The sequence below is a fragment of the Cetorhinus maximus genome, chromosome 3 (genome assembly GCF_964194155.1).
Source record: "Cetorhinus maximus chromosome 3, sCetMax3.hap1.1, whole genome shotgun sequence".
Lineage (NCBI taxonomy): Eukaryota > Metazoa > Chordata > Chondrichthyes > Lamniformes > Cetorhinidae > Cetorhinus > Cetorhinus maximus.
This window is the reverse complement of record NC_135881.1, coordinates 33,224,076-33,244,894: the sequence shown is the minus strand read 5'-3', so window position 1 is coordinate 33,244,894 and position 20,819 is coordinate 33,224,076.

Genomic DNA, 20,819 nt, shown 5'->3' with positions numbered 1-20,819 from the left:
TGTCTTCTTTCACTAGAGCTGAGAATTTTGAAGAGAAAGGTGTTTCCTCTTCAAGATTATGAATGCTCATTATTTCATTGGTCAGGGTGCTGGTCGTGAGAGGGCACACATTTGAGGTAATCATGAAATGATTCCTCATTCTAACCAGAGCTGATTCTATCAATATTATGGATTGCTTGTTTGGCCTAAGCCTGGCTGCGTGCAACTTTGACACTTAATTGTTTGACCTGAATGCACTTTCCTGCACCTCAGCTTGTTAAGATTGGCTTCTACTGCCTTCAAAAAAAACCCCTCCCAAAATCTATAGCTTAATTCTTATGCTGCGAAAACCGTCATCCACACTTTATCAGCTCGAGAATCAATTTCTTAACTGCTTTCCTCATTGGCTCCGTGCTTCAAAAGCTCAGCTAATCATAAACTCTGCACGTGAAGTTTCATCCCGCATAAAGTCCTGCACACCCAACACTTGCCTTCCTGGCCCTTCCACTGGAAGCCAATCTTTCCATCCTTATGCCTTTGCCTTCTGGAATTCTGTTGCAAATTCACTTTCTTTGCTCTCGATTCACCTTTTAAAGTACCTCTATATAAATGTAAGTTCTTTCGTTATAAGTGAAAAACAACTTTTGGCCAAGTGTTCAGCTTGCTCATCTTGAACTTTCCTATCTCCTCTTTGGTATCCACATGTCCTTGTTGAGATGTCCTTTTACAGCAGTGCATTATAAATATAAATAGCTGCTGAATCTCCAAATGCTATGAAAGTGGTACGGAAATGCAGTTCTCTTAGAGTTTTCATCTCCTTCCACAGATGCCCATTCTGACATTAGAAATCCACCTCCTAAGAGATTAAGTAATCAGATTGACATTATGGTGAGGGTTCTTGTGACTTTGATTTTTTTTAACCAAATCAATGGTGAGATTAGAAGCCTCAGAGGAGCAAGGGGATTTAGGTGTTCAGGTGCACAAATCACTAAAACCTTGAGCTATATTTTACTCCTAGCCCTATGGCAACAACTGGGAGTCTGGAAGGCTGGTAAAATGGTGTCAGAAGACATCGGGAGGGGAGCTGAATGTCTTCTCACTACCAAAGCATATTACCAGCAGTGGGAAGCTCAAGCCTTTGTGGCAATTAAGTGCTCAGTTAAAGACCAGCACCCACCCCCTGCTGGTATTTTACCATTGTCAGGAGTGCCATGTGGGCAGACCCAAACAGCCTCTCAGAGGGTTCCTGTGGGGCAGCCCTCCTTTATGGCTGGCCCCATAACCCACAGAGGGGCCCCCCAAAAGCAATGGCTGCGTCCGTGGCTAAAGTGCCAACAATGGAAGAAGAACCGCTGGGACCTGCCTGACCCCAGTATGATTGGAAAATCTACTTACGTGGTCTCCGAGGTTGCTTTGCCCTGGAGGCGAATCCTCCTTCTTCATACAGCCTCAGCAGTGACCACCTCTAATGGTAGCACCGTCAAGGCAGCAGTGCTCCTGGCCCTCTGATTGGGCTAGCAGCTCTGAGAGGCGGGCCACCATCCTCAGTTGGGCAGCTGTCCTGTTGGCGGCCTCGTAACTGGCCGCCCCCCGTAAAATGCCCGTTCAGGGTCCTGTCACCTGCCTGTGCGGTGTGGGGTTCGCTTTTGAGTCCAGCGGCAGGACATCATCACTAGGGGGATATTCAGTTTCTAGTGGAATCAGAAGTGCTAATGGAATGTTGTTCTTTTCATAAGGATCGGGGATACAAAGTGAGCAAGTGATGCTGTACTGCAGCCTTGGTCAGACCCCATCTGGAATACTAAGTTTAGTTTTGGACACCAGGGCCGGAATTTTCCAACCCCACCCCCCCCCCCCTCCCCCACCCCCACCCCGCCCCCGGTGGATGGGAGAGCAGTGGGGCCGGCGAGCAATTGAAATCTCCATTCGCATCAACGGGACCTTCCGGCCCCGCTGGTGTGAGGGGCTGGAAAATTCTGGCCCAAGGCTCAGGAAAGAGATTTTGGCCTAGGAGAGGGTGCAACAGAGGTTTGCCAGAATGATGCCAGACTTATTTGAGTTTTCCCTCAAGTCTTGTGGCTATGATGACTGTTGAAATGAGTACACCCGATTGCTGCTGCATTACTTTTCCAGTTATAAGCACAATCATAAACTCAAAGTGACAATAACAGTTTTACTTAACACCATTACCTGCCTCCACATAGAAAACCTCAAGATTAATCATTTTGCGATAAATTTGTTGTATAATAATTTGGTTCTGGTTTATAAGGATTGACACGCAACTTTATAGCAATTCGCTAGCTGAAAATTGAAGGTTTTCATTTTCCGCGATTGGTTTTGGCAGACACAAGAAAATGATCAATAAGCGCAGTTTATACATGTAAAATTGGTGTAGTAAACAGCAAGTTGAAGCTGATGATAGAGTTCAATTGAAAGGAGTCTACTGAAAAGAATTGAAATATAAAAAAATATGAAAGTAAAGGTGCAAAGTGACAAAAGATTGAAACAGTGAATGGAATATTTTATATTTTAACCATAGCAGCAATGGAACTGGCTCATGAAGTGGCAAAATTATGGGATGCCTGAACAGGGCACTTAGGTATCAAAACACACACACTTGAGAGTTGACACTTTCTTGGCCATTTGCTGACCTGCATCAGAGAGACAAAATAACCATTTTAAGGTTAGAAAGCCCTGAGTAAAATGTTTAATTGGAATTACTGATTTTTCTTCAATTGCGTACACAGATTGCCAGTCCAGAGAGACCAGCGCTCAATTGATCACAGTTGTAATTTAGACACTGACATTATTCTTGTTGTGGCTTGTGAGTTCCAATTGCACGCTTGCTGTGGGGTGACCAAGCTGGTGCTTTAGATAGAATAGTTCTGCAGACATTTCTTAGGCCAAACACATTCTGTTTATTTACAAGGTGCTCAGCAGCTACACATGTGTGTGCATCTACACCAAACTCTATCTACATACTCCTGATGCTCACTTGCAGACTACTGACTGCTAACTAACTACAGAGTTAGCCCTCGCTACTCCACTATTGGTTACACAAGACCATGTGGTCTTCCTTTATAACATTCTTCTTAAAGGTACACTATACATTAGATAAAACCGTAGTTACCACAATTCTCTAATCTTCAGCCATGGGCTCATTAATTATGACATTTTTTCAAGCAATGCCAAAAAAATCAAAAAATAATGTTTTTCGCCAAATTTGCATCATTTGTCACCTTTAACATGTCTTTTTTTAATCCACTTGATCTGTACTGAAGCTTTTTACGTACATATAACTCTTCATGACCTAAAATTAAGGTGCTGCTGTTCTTTGGGCACTGTGGCACCTATTGTGTAAGAGCTGACCACACATTGTGCCCTGTAACTTCTGGTGGAGTGGAAATTGAGTTGGATTGTCACTCCGCTTGTAATTACTTACCTTGAAATCCAGCCCTTCCTATTTTGGCCAACCTTGAGTCAGGTCAGGCCAGGGTCAGTGGGGTCGATGGGAGGCTGGTGTCAGTTTGGGTCTGGTTGGGCTGGGTGTGCGGGAGTGTCAGGTCGGGTGGGGTGTATCATGTTGGGGGAGGGTGGTGTTACCAGATTGGGTTGGGCCAAGTCAGCCGGGGTGGGGGGTGCAGTGGGGGAAGATTTGGGAGGGAGGGTAGTCGGGAGCCAGTGGAAGTAGTTGGGGGGGGTTTGGGGAGTTCCTTGAGGGGTTGCAGGGTGTAGTGGGGGCTGGGGGTTGTGTGGTCTCATGGCGGGGAGGCAGTCGATCAAGGAGGGTAGTGGGAGTCCCATGGGTGGGCGTGGGAGTGCAGTGGCGGGGCGGAGCGAGTTCAATGGGGGTCAGGGGGTAGTGGGGGGGGTTGTGGGGTGAGTCCTTTGGTGCATCTGGGGAGGTCAGTACAATAGTTATCCAGAAGTTAGAAGGGGTCATGATTCTTCTAACTTTCCCAGAGTAACTATTGATGTAACACAGTGAAAACCATTGAAGTTTGCGATTTAAGTTCCAGTGCAGGGCCATTGCCCAAAGGAAGTTCGAACTTTGCCATGCAATCCTTACCTGGGAACTTCCTGGGGGCGAGGGGTGGGAGAGGGGGCCAGGAGTGGGGGTGGTTCCCCAACATCCCTTTGGGTGTGCCACCCAGATACATCGCCCTGGAGTTTGCAAGCTTAATTCCATGAATTTTGGCTTGCACAGTTTGTAATGGTTGGGAGTGCTCTCAATTTAAGAGCTGAGCTTTCCAATCCCAGCTCTTTATTGGACTGCAGTTGTTAAAGGACTATTAAAGAGTATTGTGATTGTATGGTGATTCTGGAATACAAGATGAGGTATATGAAACCTAAAGACCTCGGTTAAGAGGACTGTGTGTGGTATTGGACTCGACAATAAGCATATTGAGGCTTTATAAAAGATAAAATAATTCACTAAGATGCTGCCTGACAAGAATAAATATAAATATGAAGAGAGGCTTGACAAATTGGGTCATTTTTCATCAGAGCAGTGCACGTTAAATGATTGGCTTACAGCAACGTTTAAGATTACGAAAGGATGGGACATTGTTAATATAAGTCCTTATGGAGAGATGGTGGTGTAGTGGTAATGTTACTGGACTAATAAACCAGGGGCCCAGGTTAATGGGTTCAAATCCCACCACAGCAGCTGGTGGAATTTTAAACTCAACTAATAAATCTGGAATATAAAGTAAGACTCAGTAGCGATGACCATGACAACTATCGTCAATTGTTGTAAAAACTCATCTGATTCACTAATGCCCTCTCGGACAGGAAATCGGCTGTCCTTACCTGGCCTGGCCTGTATGTGACTCTAGACCCACAGCAATGTGGTTGACTCTTAGCCGCTCACTGAACTGATCTAGTGAACCACTCAGTTCAAGTTAATCAGGAATGGGCAACAAATGCTGGCCTGGCTAGCAATGCCCAATTCAAAAAAAAATCTTTCCAGGAGTTTAGGAGTCAAGCTGAAGTTGAAGTAACTTTGATTCTTCAGCATAATAGCAATACAATTGACGGGCTGCCCACCCGGTCGCATCAGAAATCAGATCCACATGATGTGCATGATTTCAGCTGGCTATTTAGAGTGGGGAAATGTTAATGGTATAATTAGTGCTCACTAGACGATTACTTGTGCACATATAAAGAGACAAGTTATTCCATGGCAATGATCGCACCTGGATGTCCCTGGAGAGGAAGTACATGTTGTTCATCGGTGGGCGTCGTGCAGGCTGGAGTGCATCATCACCCCCATGAACATTATTTTACTTTAGTTGATAAGTTTCCTTTAAAATGCTGTCTTTTTATTACAGAACCACCTTAAGGAGCTGCTAATTTCTTCATTAGTTTATTTGTTATTTATTTTTATTGGTACACAAAAGAATATAAAGAGACATGTCTTCCGCTAATGTTGGGCATGCAGAGGTTGGGGTGCATCATCAGCAACCAAAATGCTCCTTTAATATGATAAGTTTCCCTTAAAGTTTATTTTGTTCCAGTGCCCTTTAAGGGTTGTTAATTAGTGATTTATTCATTTGTTTACCGTTTACTCAAAAGAGTGTAAAGAGACATGTAGACTAATGGTGGTTGTAGAGTTAGGAGCTATATATTTATAATATCTCACTTTGTGAATAAATGGAACAGATTGGCAAACCTGTTATCTAGATTCCCTCAGTTATGAGGATCAATATAAGGTCAGGGAGTATGAAAGTTCTACTAATTTTAGGTTTGGGGTGACAACGCATTGAGATCATTAAAAGAGTAGTGATTCCTTGCAAAATAGCTAAAGTAAGCCATTTTATTTGTATTGACGTCACCTCTAGTGAGATACCTTTGCTGTTAAGTAAGCCTTCTATTAAAAAAGGCACACATAAAACTGGACATGAGGCATGATAAAGCGATTGTTTTTGGAAACTCAGTGGATCTGCAGTTTACTCAATCGGGGCATTATTGTGTTCCATTAGCAAAACTTTGATGTTTTTAATCAGAATGTTAGAGCAGTATTACCAGTATCAGTTAATAAGAATCAGAAAGAAAAAAAACAAAGCAAATTTGCTTAAAGCTGCACAAATTTTCTTACCCGGCTTGCCAAAGATTTAAAAATCTTGCTAAAGGATGCAGGTGTGGGGGATGAGGAGCATACAGGCTCATCAAAGAAATTAGAGCAAAATATAAAATATGTAAAAAGTATCGGAGGACACTGCTACCTCCTATTGTAACCCCTCCACAGGCATATGACCTTAATGAGGTGGTTGTCATGGATCTAAAGGTATGGGACAAAGACAGAAATATTTTTATTTTACACTTTGTAGACATGGCAACCAGATTTAGTCTTTAGACTTGTGAAAACATCAACATTGTGGTCATGAATATTGCAGCTGAAAGCCCTTTCAGCAATGGACTCTGTGAAAGAAATTATGGGGTGATAGATACAGCATGCAATCTTAGCAGATCAACCAAACTGCAAGCTGCCAACTGCACTGGCATGGGTGGTTCATGCAAAGAACTTGGTTCAGATGGTTGGAGAGAATAGTCCCTATTGATTGGTCAATGGGAGGAATCCCAACTTACCTTTTGGGCTGTGCAATAGTCCTCCTGCTCCTGAGGAGATGACAGCTAGTTCCACTTTTTCCTGCAATTTTGGATGCTTTCCATGTAGGGAAAAGGGCTTAATGATGGTAGGCTGAGTCATCATGACACACAGAACATCACAGCCAAAGGCCAATTGCCTAAAGTGGCTACTCAGCTGACATACGTTCCAGAAGAGTGAATGAAGGGAAGAGACTATTGTGGGGCATGCAGGAAAAGCTACTGGCAAGTTTAGACCTTGGTTAAATGTTCAAGATGATAGCTGATATGTGAGGTCCATGGACTGGCAAAATAGGGTAAAAGAATGAAAAGTAGAAAGCTTGGTGGGAGTTCTAATAGTGAGTCTAAGAGGGCTCTTGCATTAGAAAATGATCACATTCTGGGGAAAGAGTCACCAACATTGTAAGAGAGAGACCTTTCAGCAGTAGTCCTGAAAGACAGTGAAGTGCAATTAGAGGCAGCAGCTTGAATAGATTGATAAAAGGAGAGCTACAGAACAGTGTCAAGATGGGACTAGAAGCAGTAATCCTCATGGCCCTGATGTTTTGGTGCCTGCCAAAAGAAGATAGGATAAACTAATAAGAGAGGCAAAACAAAAGGAATTAGATAGTTGGAAGGATTTTGCAGCTTATTCTCAGGTAACAGATAAGGGACAGCCAGGCTTGTCGCAAAGATGGATTTGTACAGAAAGGTCCTTGCAGATGGGACTTATAATTCTAAATAGAGGCCTGACGTTCGAGGTTTAGAAGAGCAACGACACAATACAGATGTTGGAGTGGACTCTCCCATAGCGGGAAAAGTAACCCTGAAAGTCTTTTTAGCTCTTTTGGCCACATATCTGTGGGAGTGCAGATTAATTGACATAAAAGCTGAGTTACTGCAGGATGAAAAATTTTAGAGAGGTGCTCCAGAAACCGCCTAAAGAGGCGAGCGAGACAGAAGAGAAACCATGGAAACAACACAAATGCATTTATGGCCTGAATCATGCCTTGAGGGTGCGCTATTTTTTGGTGAGGTCTGTTTTGCTGTGTTCAACTAGAATCAGATTCCAGAATGTTTTATTGTTATCTAGGAAGGAAACTTTCAGCATCTTCAAGGTGCATGTTGATGATATCTTATGGTGAAATTTGAGAAGTATGTTGTTAACAAGATTAAAGTCATTTAAAGATTGGAAGTCAGGCTTCAGGGGCTTTTAAATATATTTGTTTAGACACTAAGCAAAATTGGCCTGGAGTGACATTGAATCAGCAATCCCACTATCCTACCTGATTGTTTCATGGAAAGGTGTGTTTACGCTAAAAGATTATTAGGGGTCCTCAAAGAGGGGTATCTTGTAGTGTAATGCTGTATAGAGAATATGGAAAATCATTTTCCTTTTCTTTGATTTGTTTTGAAATATTATTTGTGAACATTATTTGTGGGGAGAATTTTCCCCCCATCGGGGGGGTTGTGTGGGGGCGGACCTGATCGTCGGCCAATTAAGGCCCGCCCAGCCCCTGTGCTGGTGGGGTGGGGGGCGTGATTCCCTGAGTTGGGGCCTGCGCTCTTTCACGCATGCCTCCCGCCCATGGATAAGGTTCCATGAAAAATGCGAAGGCTGCCTGGGCTCTTCGCCTCAGCTCAGTTTATTAGTTTAACTGATATTGAAATGGCCTTTGACAGTTCAGCGGGCATACAGCCAAACCGGCTGCGCGCCCACCAAACTGAAAATCTAAATGATGCATAGTGACATTGGGACATCCGCCCGACATCACCGCGCATCATTTTACACCTCGGCGAGTGGGCCCTGCCCCCGCTCACTGAGCCGAAGATTCAGGCCTGTAAGTTTTATTTTAAGAAAATTTAAGAAATGAGTCTGTTGTGTAAATTAAGATTGTGTATACAGATGGGGGCACTCATTGGATAAGTACCTGTGCGCATATATAAATAGGCACTGTCAGCATTGACTCAGTGGTAACACCCTTGCCTCTGACTCAGGATTTTTTTTTAATTCCTTCATGGGATGTGGGCTTCACTGGCTGGGCCAGCATTTATTGCCCATCCCTAGCTGCCCTTGAGAAGATGGTGGTGAGCTGCCTTCTTGAACCACTGCAGTCCATGTGGTGTAGGTACACCCACAGTGCTGTTAGGGAGGGAGTTCCAAGATTTTGACCCAGCGACAGTGAAGGAACGGGGATATATTTCCAAGTCAGGATGGTGAGTGGCTTGGAGCGGAACTTCCAGGTTGTGGTGTTTCCATGTATCTGCTGCCCTTGTCCTTCTAGATGGTAGTGGTCACGGGTTTGGAAGGTGCTGAAGAAGGAGCCTTGGTGAATTCCTGCAGTGCATCTTGTAGATGGTACACACTGCTGCTACTGTGCGTTGGTGTTGGAGGGAGTGAATGTTTGTGGATGTGGTGCCAATCAAGTGGGCTGCTTTGTCCTGGATGGTGTTAAGCTTCTTGAGTGTTGTAGGAGCTGCACTCATCCAGGCAAGTGGGGAGTATTCCACCATACTCTTGACTTGTGCCTTGTAGATGGTGGACAGACTTTGGGGAATCAGGAGGTGAGTTACTCGTCGCAGGATTCCTAGCCCCTAATCTGCTCTTGTAGCCACAGTATTTATATGGCCAGTCCAGTTCAGTTTCTGGTCAATGGTAACCCCCAGGATGTTGATAGTGGGGGATTCAGTGATGGTAATGCCATTAAATGTTAAGGGGCGACGGTTGGATGCTCTCTTGTTGGAGATTGTCATTACCTGGCACTTGTGTGGCGCTCATGTTACTTGCCACTTGTCAGCCCAAGCTTGAATATTGTCCAGGTCTTGCTGCATTTGGACATAGGCTTTTTCAGTACCTTGCTGCATTTGGACATGGACTGCTTTAGTTCTGCTCAAAGGAATTGTGGCTTTTTGACTGAGCACTAACACGGGTTCATCAGAAAACAAAATGGGAGAATGTGTATTTATTCTGTGCATAAGAAACTTAAACATCGTACACATATAAACACAAGGCTATTTTTACCCAACTTACTTAAATAATTTTTGACTCAACAATAGACTATGAGCTCTCTCTCTCTCCCTCTCTCTCTCTCTCTCTCTCTATCTATCTATTTCTCTGCATAGCGCTTTCAGGTAAGGTCAATATGCTGGTTAATAAAAATGCATGTGTATGTCAATCTTCCTCACCAATGTCATCAATATTTCACGACAACAAATAATAGCAATAAGGAGGGAAGCCCCAGGGTGACACATGAAGCACAAAAGATCCTGACACCAGAATGCAGAATTGACGACCACCTCTAGAAAATTGAAAGACAAGAGAATTTTCCATTACCTTTCAACAATACTCCAGTAGATGGGAAAAAAAAGTAGAACAAAAACAGAAGCTAATTGACAAGTGCTGCATTAAAAAAATGAATATTAGATCATGCAAACAGTTATTTTTTTTTAACCTACATTTCTGTCCACAATTGTCACCATATATCATTGAATCATAAAATGGTTATATCAAGGAAGGAGGCCATTTGGCCAGAAGCACCTGTGCCAGCTCACTGCAACAGCAATTCAGCTATTCCAATCCCCTGGCCTTTCTCTGTAGTCCTGTGAATTCTTTCTCTGCCAATAATTATCCAACTTCCTTTTTGAAAGCCATGATTGAACCTGACACCCACTCAGGCAGTGAATTCCAGATCCTGACCATTCATTGCACAAAATAGCATTTCCCCATGTCGCCTTTGGTTTTTCTGCCATTCACCTTAAATTGGTGTCCTCTGGTTCTCACTCCTTTCACCAATGGAAGCAGTTTCTCCCTATCTGCTCTGTCTTCATAATTGTGAACACCTTGATCAAATCTCTCCTCAACCTTTTCTTCTCTAAGGAGAACAACCCCAACTTCTCCAATTTATCCATGCAACTGAAGTCCCTCACCCCCGGAACGTTTTTTGTAAATCTTTTTGTGACTCCATCTAATGGTTTCACATCTTTCTTAAAGTGTGGTGCCCAGAACACTCCAGCTGAGACTGAGCCAGGGATTTGTAAAGATTCACAAAACCTTCCTTGCTTTTGTACTCCAAACCTCAATTTATAGAGCTCAGGATCTCTTTCTCAACCTGAACTGCCACCTTCAACATTTGTGCACACATACCCTCAGGTCTCTCTGCTCCTGAATCCCTTTTGGAATTATATCCTTTATTTTATACTGTTCTTTCTTCTTCCCATCACACTTCTCTTCATCAAATTTCATCTGCCCTGTGTCTGTCCATTCCACTGGCCTGTCTATGTCCTCTTGAAGTTTATCACTATCCTCCTCACAATTCACAATATCTCCAAGCTTTGTGTTACCTACAAACTTTGAAATTGTGTTCTGCACATCCAAGTCTACATCATTAATATGGATCAAGAAAAACAGTGGTCCGAGTAATGACTCCTAAATAACTTCATTAAATGACTTCCTCTAGCCCTAAGATGACTGTTTACCAACTCTGTTTTCTGCTACTCAGCCAACTTCCTATCCATTCTGCCCCTGTCCCTTTAATTTCATAAACTTTGCTGGGTAACCTGTTATATGGCACTTTATCCAACACCTTTTAAAAGTCCATGTGCTCCACCACAACAGCATTACTCTCATCAACCCTCTCCGTTAGCTTATCAAAAAAACGCAATCAAGTTAATTAAACATAATTTGCCTTTAACAAATCCTTGCTGGCTTTCCTTAATTAATCCATGTTTGTCCAAATGATGTTCATTTTTTTCCCTGGATTATCATTCCTAAAAGCTTTCCCACCAACAACATTAAACTAGTTGGCCTTTCATTACTGGGCTTGTCCTTGCACCTTTTATTGAACAACAATGTGACGTTTGTAATTCTCTAATCCTCTGACAGCAACCCTGTATCTAAGGAGAATTAGAAGATTGTGGCTTATGCTTTGGAAATTTCCCTCAATACCCTCAGATACATCACATCCAGTCCTTGTGACTTAGAGACTTTAATCACAATCAGCTGTTCTAATGCCTCTACTTTATCAATTTTAACCTATCCACTGTCTCAACTATCTCCTATTTCACTACAACTTTGGCAGAATCTTCTTCCTTGGTAGCGACAGATGAAAAATGTTCATTTAGTATCTCAGCCATGCCCTCAGCCTCTCTGCATAGATCCTCATTTTGATCCCTAATCAGTCCCTCTTCCTTTTACCAGACGTTTATTATTGATATACCTATAGGAGATTTTGTATTTATGTTTGCTGCCTGCCTCTTCTCGTATTCTCTCTTTGCTTCTCTTATTACTTTTCTCGCTTCCCCTCTGAACATTTTAAATTCAGCATGGTTCTCAAGCATATTACCAACCTGACACCTGTCAGCTTTTTTCTGCTTCAACTTGCTCAACTTGTCCTCTATCTCTTTCAACGTTCAGGGAAATCTTGGCATGTGTGTCCTACCTTTCCCAGGGAAATATACATTGATTATATCTGAATCCTCTCTCCTTTAAAGGCCGCCCATTGTTCCATTACAGTTTTGCCTGCCAATCTTTCATTACAATTTACCTGGGTCAATTCCAACTGAAATTGCGCCCCTGACCTCCCACCCCCACCCCCAACAAAGCCAATTCACTGTTTTTATTCTGGGTTGTCCCTTGTCCTTTTCCACAGCCAACCTAAAACTTACGATACTATGGCCACTGTCCCCTAAATGTTTCCCTCCTCACACTTGATCCACTTGACCCAGCACATCCCAAGAACCAGACCCAGCAATGCCTCCTTCCTCAGTGGCTGGAAACATACTGATTTAGGAAATTTTGCTGTACATACTTCAGAAACTCTTCCCCTTCTTTGCCCTTTACAGCCTTTCCAGTCTATGTTAGGATAGTATAAGTACACGATGGCTACACTATAGTTTTTGCACCGCTCTGTAATTAACTTGCAAATTTGTTCCTTTAGATCTTTCCCACTAGTTTTCGCCTTTCGGATACACCCAGTAGTGTAATGGTACCTGTACTGTTTTGTCCCCATAACCAGATAGATTCTGCCCTTGACTACTATAGGAGATCCTCTCTCTGCAGCACTTTAATGTTTCCCATAATGAATACTGTCAACTCTCCTCTTTTCTTTCCTTCCCTATCTTTTCTGAACACCTGGATCCAGGAATATTTAGTACCTAGTCTTTTCACTTTTTGAGTCAAGTCTAACAGGAGGTTGGTTTGGAAAATTAAAGCACATGGGATAGGAGGTGATATACTGGCATGGATTGAGGATTGGCTAACAGGCAGAAAACAGAGTAGGAATAAACAAGTCATTCTCACGTTGGCAGGCTGTGACTAGTGTGGTACCACAGGCATCAGTACACAGGTCCCAACTGTGCACAATATACATCACTGATTTGGATGTGGAGACCAAATGTGATATTTCCAAGTTCAAAAATGACACAAAGTTAGGTGGGAATGTGTGTTTTGAGAAAGATGCAAAGTGGCTTCAAGAGGATTGGGACAGACTTAGTTAGTGGGCAAGAACATGGCAGATGGGATATAATGTGGAAACATGTGAGATTATTGATTTTGGTAGGAGGAACAGATGTGCAGACAACTTTTTAAATGGTAAGAGATTAGAAAGTGTAGATTTACAAAAGGACCTGGGTGTCCTCGTAAATAAGTCACTGAAGGCTAATATGTAGGTGCAGCTAGCAATCAGGAAGGCTAATGGTATGTTGGCCTATATCACAACATATCGATGTTCAAACATGGACAAAAGGCTGAATCCCCGAGGTGAGGTGAGAGTGACTGCCCTTGACACCAAGGCTGCATTTGACAGAGTATGACATCAAGAAGACTTGGCAAAACTGAAGTCAATGGGAATCGGTGGGGAAATTCTACACTAGTTGGAGTCATACCCAGCACAAAGGAAGATGGTTGTGGCTGTTGGAGGTCAGTCATCTCAGCTCCAGGACATCACTGCAGGAGTTCCTCAGGGTAGTATCCTCGGCCCAACCATCTTCAGCTGTTTCATCAATGACCTTCCTTCCATCATAAGGTCAGAAGCGGGGATGTTCGCTGATGATTGCACAATGTTCAGCACCATTCGCGGCTCCTCAGATACTGAAGCAGTCCATGTCCAAATGCAGCAAGACCTGGACAATATTCAGACTTGGGCAGATGAGTGGCAAGTAACATTTGCGCCACACAAGTGCCAGGCAATGATCATCTCTAACATGAGAGAATCTAACCACCTCTTCACGTTCAATGGATACCATCACTGAATCCCCCACTATCAACATCCTGGGGGTTACCATTGACCAGAAACTGAACTGGGCTAGCCATATAAATACTGTGGCTACAAGAGCAGATCAGAGGCTAGGAATCGTGTGATGAGTAACTCACCTCCTGACTCCCCAAAGCCTGTCCACCATCTACAAGGCACAAGTCAGGAGTGTGATGGAATACTCCCCACTTGTCTGGATGACTGCAGCTCTCACAACACTCAAGCAGCTTGATACCATCCAGGTCAAAGCAGCCCACTTGATTGGCACCACATCCACAAACATTCACTCCCTCCACCACTGATGCACAGTAACAGCAGTGTGTACCATCTACAAGATGCACTGCAGGAATTCACCAAGGCTCCTTAGACAATACCTTCCAAACCCACGACCACTACCATCTAGAAGGACAAGGGCAGCAGATGGATGGGAACATCACCATCCGGAAGTTCCCCTCCAAGCCGCTCACCATCCTGACTTGGAAATATATCGCCGTTTCTTCACTGTCGTTGAGTCAAAATCCTGGAACTCCCTTCCCAACAGCACTGTGGGTGTATCTAAACCACATGGACTGCAGCGGTTCAAGAAGGCAGCTCATCACCACCTTCTTAAGGGCAATTAGGGAAGGGCAATAAATGCTGTTCCAGCCAGCGAAGCCCACGTCCCATGAATGAATTTTTAAAAAGAGGATTTGAGTACAGGACTAGAGAAGTCTTGCTTCAATTGCCTAGAACTATGGTTAGACAGCACCTGGAGTATTGTGTGCAGTTTTGTTCCCCTTACCTTAGGAAGGATATTATTGCCATAGAGCGAGTGCAACGAAGGTTCGCCACACTTGTTCCCGGGATGATGGGACTGTCCTATGAAGAGCGATTTGGACAACTGGGCCTGTATTCTATAGAGTTTTGAACAATGAGAAGTGATCTCATTGAAAATTACCAAATACTTAAAGGAAAAGACAGGGTAAATGCAGGTAAGATGTTTCCCCTGGTTGGGGAGTCTAGAACCAGGGGACACAATTTCAAAATAAGGGGAAAGCCACTTAGAACCCAGATGAGGAGAAACATTTTTTGCTCAGTGTTGTGAATCATTGGAATTCCCTAGCCCAGTGGGCTGTAGAAGCTGTAAAACAGAGATTGACAGGTTTCTAAATGCCAATGATATAAAGGGACATGGGGATAGTGTGGGAAAAAGGCATTGAAGTGGATAATCAGTCATGATCGTATGGATTGGCGGAGCAGGTTTGATGAGCCAAATGGTCTACTGTTGCTCCTATGTTCCTATGTCACCATTATCACCATCACATCATATTTCCCAGCGTCTACCTGCGCCTAACCTTATTTAACACACTCCATGCATTCACATGCATAAACTGTAATCTTAATTCAGACTTTATTGCATTCCCTCTTACTCTGACCTGACCTAATGCCTACTGTTTCTTAGTCTAGTGCTATAATGTGCACATATGTAGTTGAAATCTCATCTTGGGTTAAATATGTCACCTGGGTTGTGAACAGTCTGGCTCAGCCTCAGACACTTGTCAGGGAGAGGACTTGATTCCATTGATGGTTAGGAAGCAGAGTTTGCAGTGGGGCCAAAGATAATGATTTCAGCTTTCCCAATATTCCATTGGAGAAAGTTGATGGTGCCGAGCAGCCGCATGTAATTGAGAATTAGGACGGATCCAAGGATAAATCCTTGATGGACGCCAGTGGTAACTGTGCGGGAATGGGAAGAGCGGCCAATGATGTTAATTTTCTGGTTACGGTTAGATAAGAATGGAACTCGGCAAATGCAGCCCTGTCCAGCTGGATGATGGTGGAAAGGTGTTGGAGGGGGATGGTGTGGTCAACGGTGTCAAAGGCAGGTTGAGAAGGACAAAGAGGGAAAGTTCACTCTTGTCACAGTCACATAGGATGTCATTTTGATAAGGGCCATTTTGGCAGGGGCAGCAACCTGATTGGAGGGATTCAAACATGAAGTTCTGGGAAATTTAGGACCAGTTTTGGCAGATGACAACACATTTCAAAGACTTTGATGACTAAATGGAAGTTGACGATGGAGTTGAATCTTGCAAGGATAGAAGGTGCAAGGGTTGGGTTTATGTGGAGAGCGGTGAAGATGTCAGATTTGAATCAGACAGCAACAGAAGCAGAGGAGAGAGAACCATTAACAATGACAGCTAACATGGGAACTCGGAAGGGAAGATGGGTGGCCAGTGGTTTGGTGGGAATGTAGTCAAGACAGTAAGAGGCAGATTTCATGGGCAAGATGAAAGGAAATGAGGGGAAATAGGAGAGAAACCAGACAAGGAAACAAGTTCAGGACTAGGGTGCGGGCACGGGTGGCCTTAGCAGGAGTTTGGCCCAGTGCAAGTGGAACAGAAGTAAGTGACAGAGGCCAGAGGTCAGATGGCCTCAATCGTGTTAACAAAGAAATCCATGAGCTCCTCACATTTACCGTTGGAGGTAAGGGTGCAGAAAACAAGAGAGAGGAGCTTAAGAAGACCATTTGCAGTCGAGAAAAGAGGCTGGGAGTTACTTTGCATCATAGTAAGCAGTTTTCATGGACAAGAGCAGGTCACAATAGTGCTGGACATGGTCTAGATAGATCTAGCGATGGATGGCTAAGCCAGTTGTCCACCAGCCTGTGTCCCTTGAACTTATGGAAGTGGAAATGAGAGCTAGAGGAGTGACCAGGATAATGGTTTCAATGAGGATTAGGATATTGAGGATGGAGGTGAGAGTGTGGTTAAGCAGATCAGTAATTGCACAAATGTCATGAGGGCCAATAGCTAGGCAACCGGGATTTTGAGAGTGCAGTTCCAAGTGAATTGGAGAGAGCTTCTTTTTTCCCAAGGGGCAGATACAGAAAAAGTAGGGGCTGGAGGGGGAGTAGGATATGGGTAGAGAGTGATACAAGGAAGTGATCAGAGATCGTCTTATCTGTGATTGATACAATGGGGGTAGCAAGGCTATGTGAGATGACAAGGCTATGCCAAGTGGGTGGCCATAAATATGGGTTGGGGAATTTAAAAATGAACAAATGAATGAGGAGCAGGCCATTTGGCCCCTCAAGCCTGTTCCACCATTTGATGAGATCATGGCTGATCTGATTTGGAGGGTGTGATTAAAGGAGGATAAGAGTGCAGTGAACTCAGAGGAGGGGGAGAGCATGGTGAGTTGAGATGGAGGTTGAAATCACTGAGGATGAGAAGGCAGTCAGTGCAGGAGCAGGAAAGCAGTGAAGAAAGCCTGTTGAGGGAATTGGCATGGCACCCGTGGAGGCAGTAGAGAGGGGGTTCAACAAAATGAGGTGCTCAAAGGAGGAGAAAGTGCTAGAGGAGTAAGGCAACAGATCAATGTGTGCTTTGGTGTAGTGGTATTGTCACTGAACCAGTAATCCAAAGACCCAGGGTAATGCTCTGGGGACCCAGGTTCGATAAAATCTCGAATTAAAAGTCTAATGATGACCATGAAATCATTGTCAATTGCCATAAAAAAAAGCCTATCTGGTTCACTAATGTCCTTTAGGGAAGGAAATCTGCCATCCTTATCTGGTCTGATCTACATGTGACTCCAGTCCACAGTTATGTGGTTGACTCTGAAGACTGGCAAGATCCCTCTGAAATTGCTTAGCAAGCCACTCAGTTCTCAAGGGCAATTAGGGGTGGGCAATAAATGCTGGTCTAGCCAGCGATGCCCCATCCAATGAATGAATGTAAAAAAAAAAGTTTAAACCACTGACAGTCCAGGTGAGGCAAGTGGTGAAAGGTGTAACCAGGTAGAGAAGCTTGAATCAGGAGAAAAAGCACCATCACTCCTCAGCCAGGTTTCCATCAAGGCCACAATAAGCTCCTGGATTGTGAGGGTTTTGCTTGCGATTGAATGGACTTTCTGGAGGGAGATATAGAGAGGAGATGTGACAGCTGAATCATTGGCAGAGTCCAAAGGATCAACATTGGGAAGGGTGAGTTGGACAGGATGGATCAGACTGGCAAGATCAGCTCCCAACTGGTACAGTGGGCAGGACTATTTGCAGGGGAGTTAGATGGGGCAGCCTGCACATGAGGAGGCAGCAACAAGTGCCTTGATGAGCCCTTTGGAGGATGCACAGATAGGTTTAGAAGAAAGCTGTAGACTTTTCTAAGAGTCGACCGAGCCTGTGACCTAGGCAGGAGAGTGGGAAGGCCAAGCCATACTGCTGGGAATTTGGAAAGGCATAATACCAGAAAGGGAGAAGTGAAAGAAGGCATAACACCAGGAGAGAAGGTTGTAGGAGAGGCAGAGAAAAAATAAATAAAAGAGGAAGTAAATAATAAAGTGAAAATGAAAGTAATGGGTTCTGGCTTGGAGCAGTAGCCAAAGTACACATGCAAGTGGGCATGGGGAAAACCCAAGGTACATAGGCATTAATCAGGGTGCATATATCCTAGTAGTGAGTAGGGAATAAGAGTGAAGATGATAGGAGAACAGCCAGAGTTAAAGTCATAATTCCTGTAGTGGGTTAAAGTTGAAGTAGGGAGGTGGAGTCAGTATGGAGAGTCGACAAACCATTGTCCAAGTTCAGAAACAGGTGTAGCAGACAAGTGAACTCTAGAAGCTATTTGAATGGTAGAGTATCAAGGATGTTCACTGATCATTACACAGTATCCTCTTCCATTCCCAGCTCTTCAGATACCAAAGCAGTCCAAGCGGTCATTCAGCAAGTCTGGGACAACGTTCAGGCTCGGGCTTTTAATTGACAAGTAGCATTCATACCACAAGTACCATCCAATGACCATCTCTGAACAAGAGAGATTCTAACTGCCTTCTCTTGACATTCAGTGGCATTATCATCATTGATTCCACAACCATCAGTGTCCTGCAGGCTCCTTTTAACTTCCTTCATGAGTGTGACATCACTGGCAAATCCAACATTTATTTCCCACTCCTAATTGCCCTTGAGAAGGTGACAATGAACTGCCTTCTTGAACCGCTGCAGTCCATGTGATTGTACTTTTCCTGCTAAATCCAGGTTAAAGATCCCTTCACGACTAACCGTAGACCACTCTGTGTACAGGTGAGTTGAAACGAGCCCAACAGATTTATTAAGATATTTCACAATAAATACAAAAGCACGATACTTAACAAAGGCAGTGGTATACAGTCAGTTCAGCTGAACATCGGTTCCTGGGGTTCGGATCGACTTGCGGCGCTGTCTCTTGCTGTGTCTGGCTGACTGTGGTCTTCTTGTTCTCACTTGGGGTGCACACCATGTGGCCTAACAAGCTGTTCCAAACCCATGATCACTACCATCTAGAAGGACAAGGGCAGCAGACACATGGGAACAACACCACCTGGAAGTTCACCTCCAAGCCACTCACCTCCCTGACTTGGAAATATATTGCCGTTTCTTCACTGTCATTAGGTCGAAGCCCTGGAACTTCCTCCCAACGGCACTGTGGGCGTACCAAACCACAGAGACTGCAGTGGTTCAAGAAGGCAGCTCACCATCACCTTCTCAAGGGCAATTAGGGATGAGTAATAAATGCTGGTCTAGCCAGCGATGTCCACGTCCCTCAAACGAATAATAATAATAAAAAATATCATGGAAATTCTTTAATAGTCCACTTGATTGGCTTACAATTACTTTATCGTTCATCCATAAACATACAACCAGCTTGCATATTCCTCACGATTCTCTGGAAGGGTATTTCCTATCCTTTGTCTGTTGCAAGGGACTGGGAGTTCTCACTTTTAGCTGATATAGCCAACTCAGCTCCATTTCTGACATTGTCCTTTGCTTAAAGGTCAGTACAAGAAAATATATGTTATCCTTCATGCCTGGACATATTTTAGGCAGATCAAACAGTCATGCTCTGCCAACTGAATTAATAAATAGCCATTGCTTCTCAGCATTTCATAAACTTATAAACATTCACCTAAATCCACTTGGTGTAGGTACGCCCACAGTGCTGTTAGGAAGGGAGTTCCAGGATTTTGATCCAGTGATAGTGAAGGAACGGTGATATAGCTCCAGGTTAGGATGGTATATGGCTTGGCGGGGAACCTGTGAGTGGTGGTGTACCATGCGCCTGATGCCCTTTCCCTTCCAGTTGGTTGAGGTCACGGGTTTTGTAGGTGCTATCAAAGGAAAAATAGGGAATGTTACTTGCTGGCTTCCTGGGTGAAAATCGACATTGGTCAGTACAGGGCTTGAGCCAATGACTTTGGTGTAATTAGAATCACGCTGTAACTAACCAGGCAGTGTGATTCCATTGCCCAGAAAATTAACTGGACCAGCCATATAAATACTTCGCTATGTTAATAAGTCAGAGGCTGGGTGCTCTTCAGTGAGTGACTCATCTCCTGACTTCCCAAAGTCTTTCCACCATCTACATGACACAAATGAGGGGCGCAATAGAATGCTCTTCATTTGCCTGATGCATGCAACTCCAGCAATACGAAGTTTAAGACCCCCAGGGTAAGGCAGCTTGCTTAATCAGCACTCCATCCACCACCTTAATCAATCACTCCCTTCTCCAATGGCGCACAGTGGCAGCAGTGTGTACCATCTACAAATTGCATGGCAGCAACTCACCAAGGTTCCTTCGGCAGCACCTTCCAAACTCATGACATCTATAACCTTGAAGCACAAAGGCCACAGGTGGATGAGAACAAAACCACCTGAAAGTTCTTCTTCCATTTTGCCTTGGAAATGCATCACCGTTCCTTCATCATCACTGACTCAACATCCTGGAACTCCCTCCCTAACAGCACTGTGGTTGTACCTACACCACATGGACTGTAGCAGTTCAGGAAGGTGGCTCACCACCACCTTCTCAAAGGCAATTAGGGTTGGCCGGTAAATGCTGGCCTAGCCAACAACGGCCACATCCCAGGAATGAATAAATGCAAAACTACAGCCATGGAGGTAAAAGTATCTTTTGACTTTATAGTTTTACCTGTCTGGGTTTATTATCAGTCAAAGTCTCTTTTGTCCTTGCAGATAACTTTGCCCTT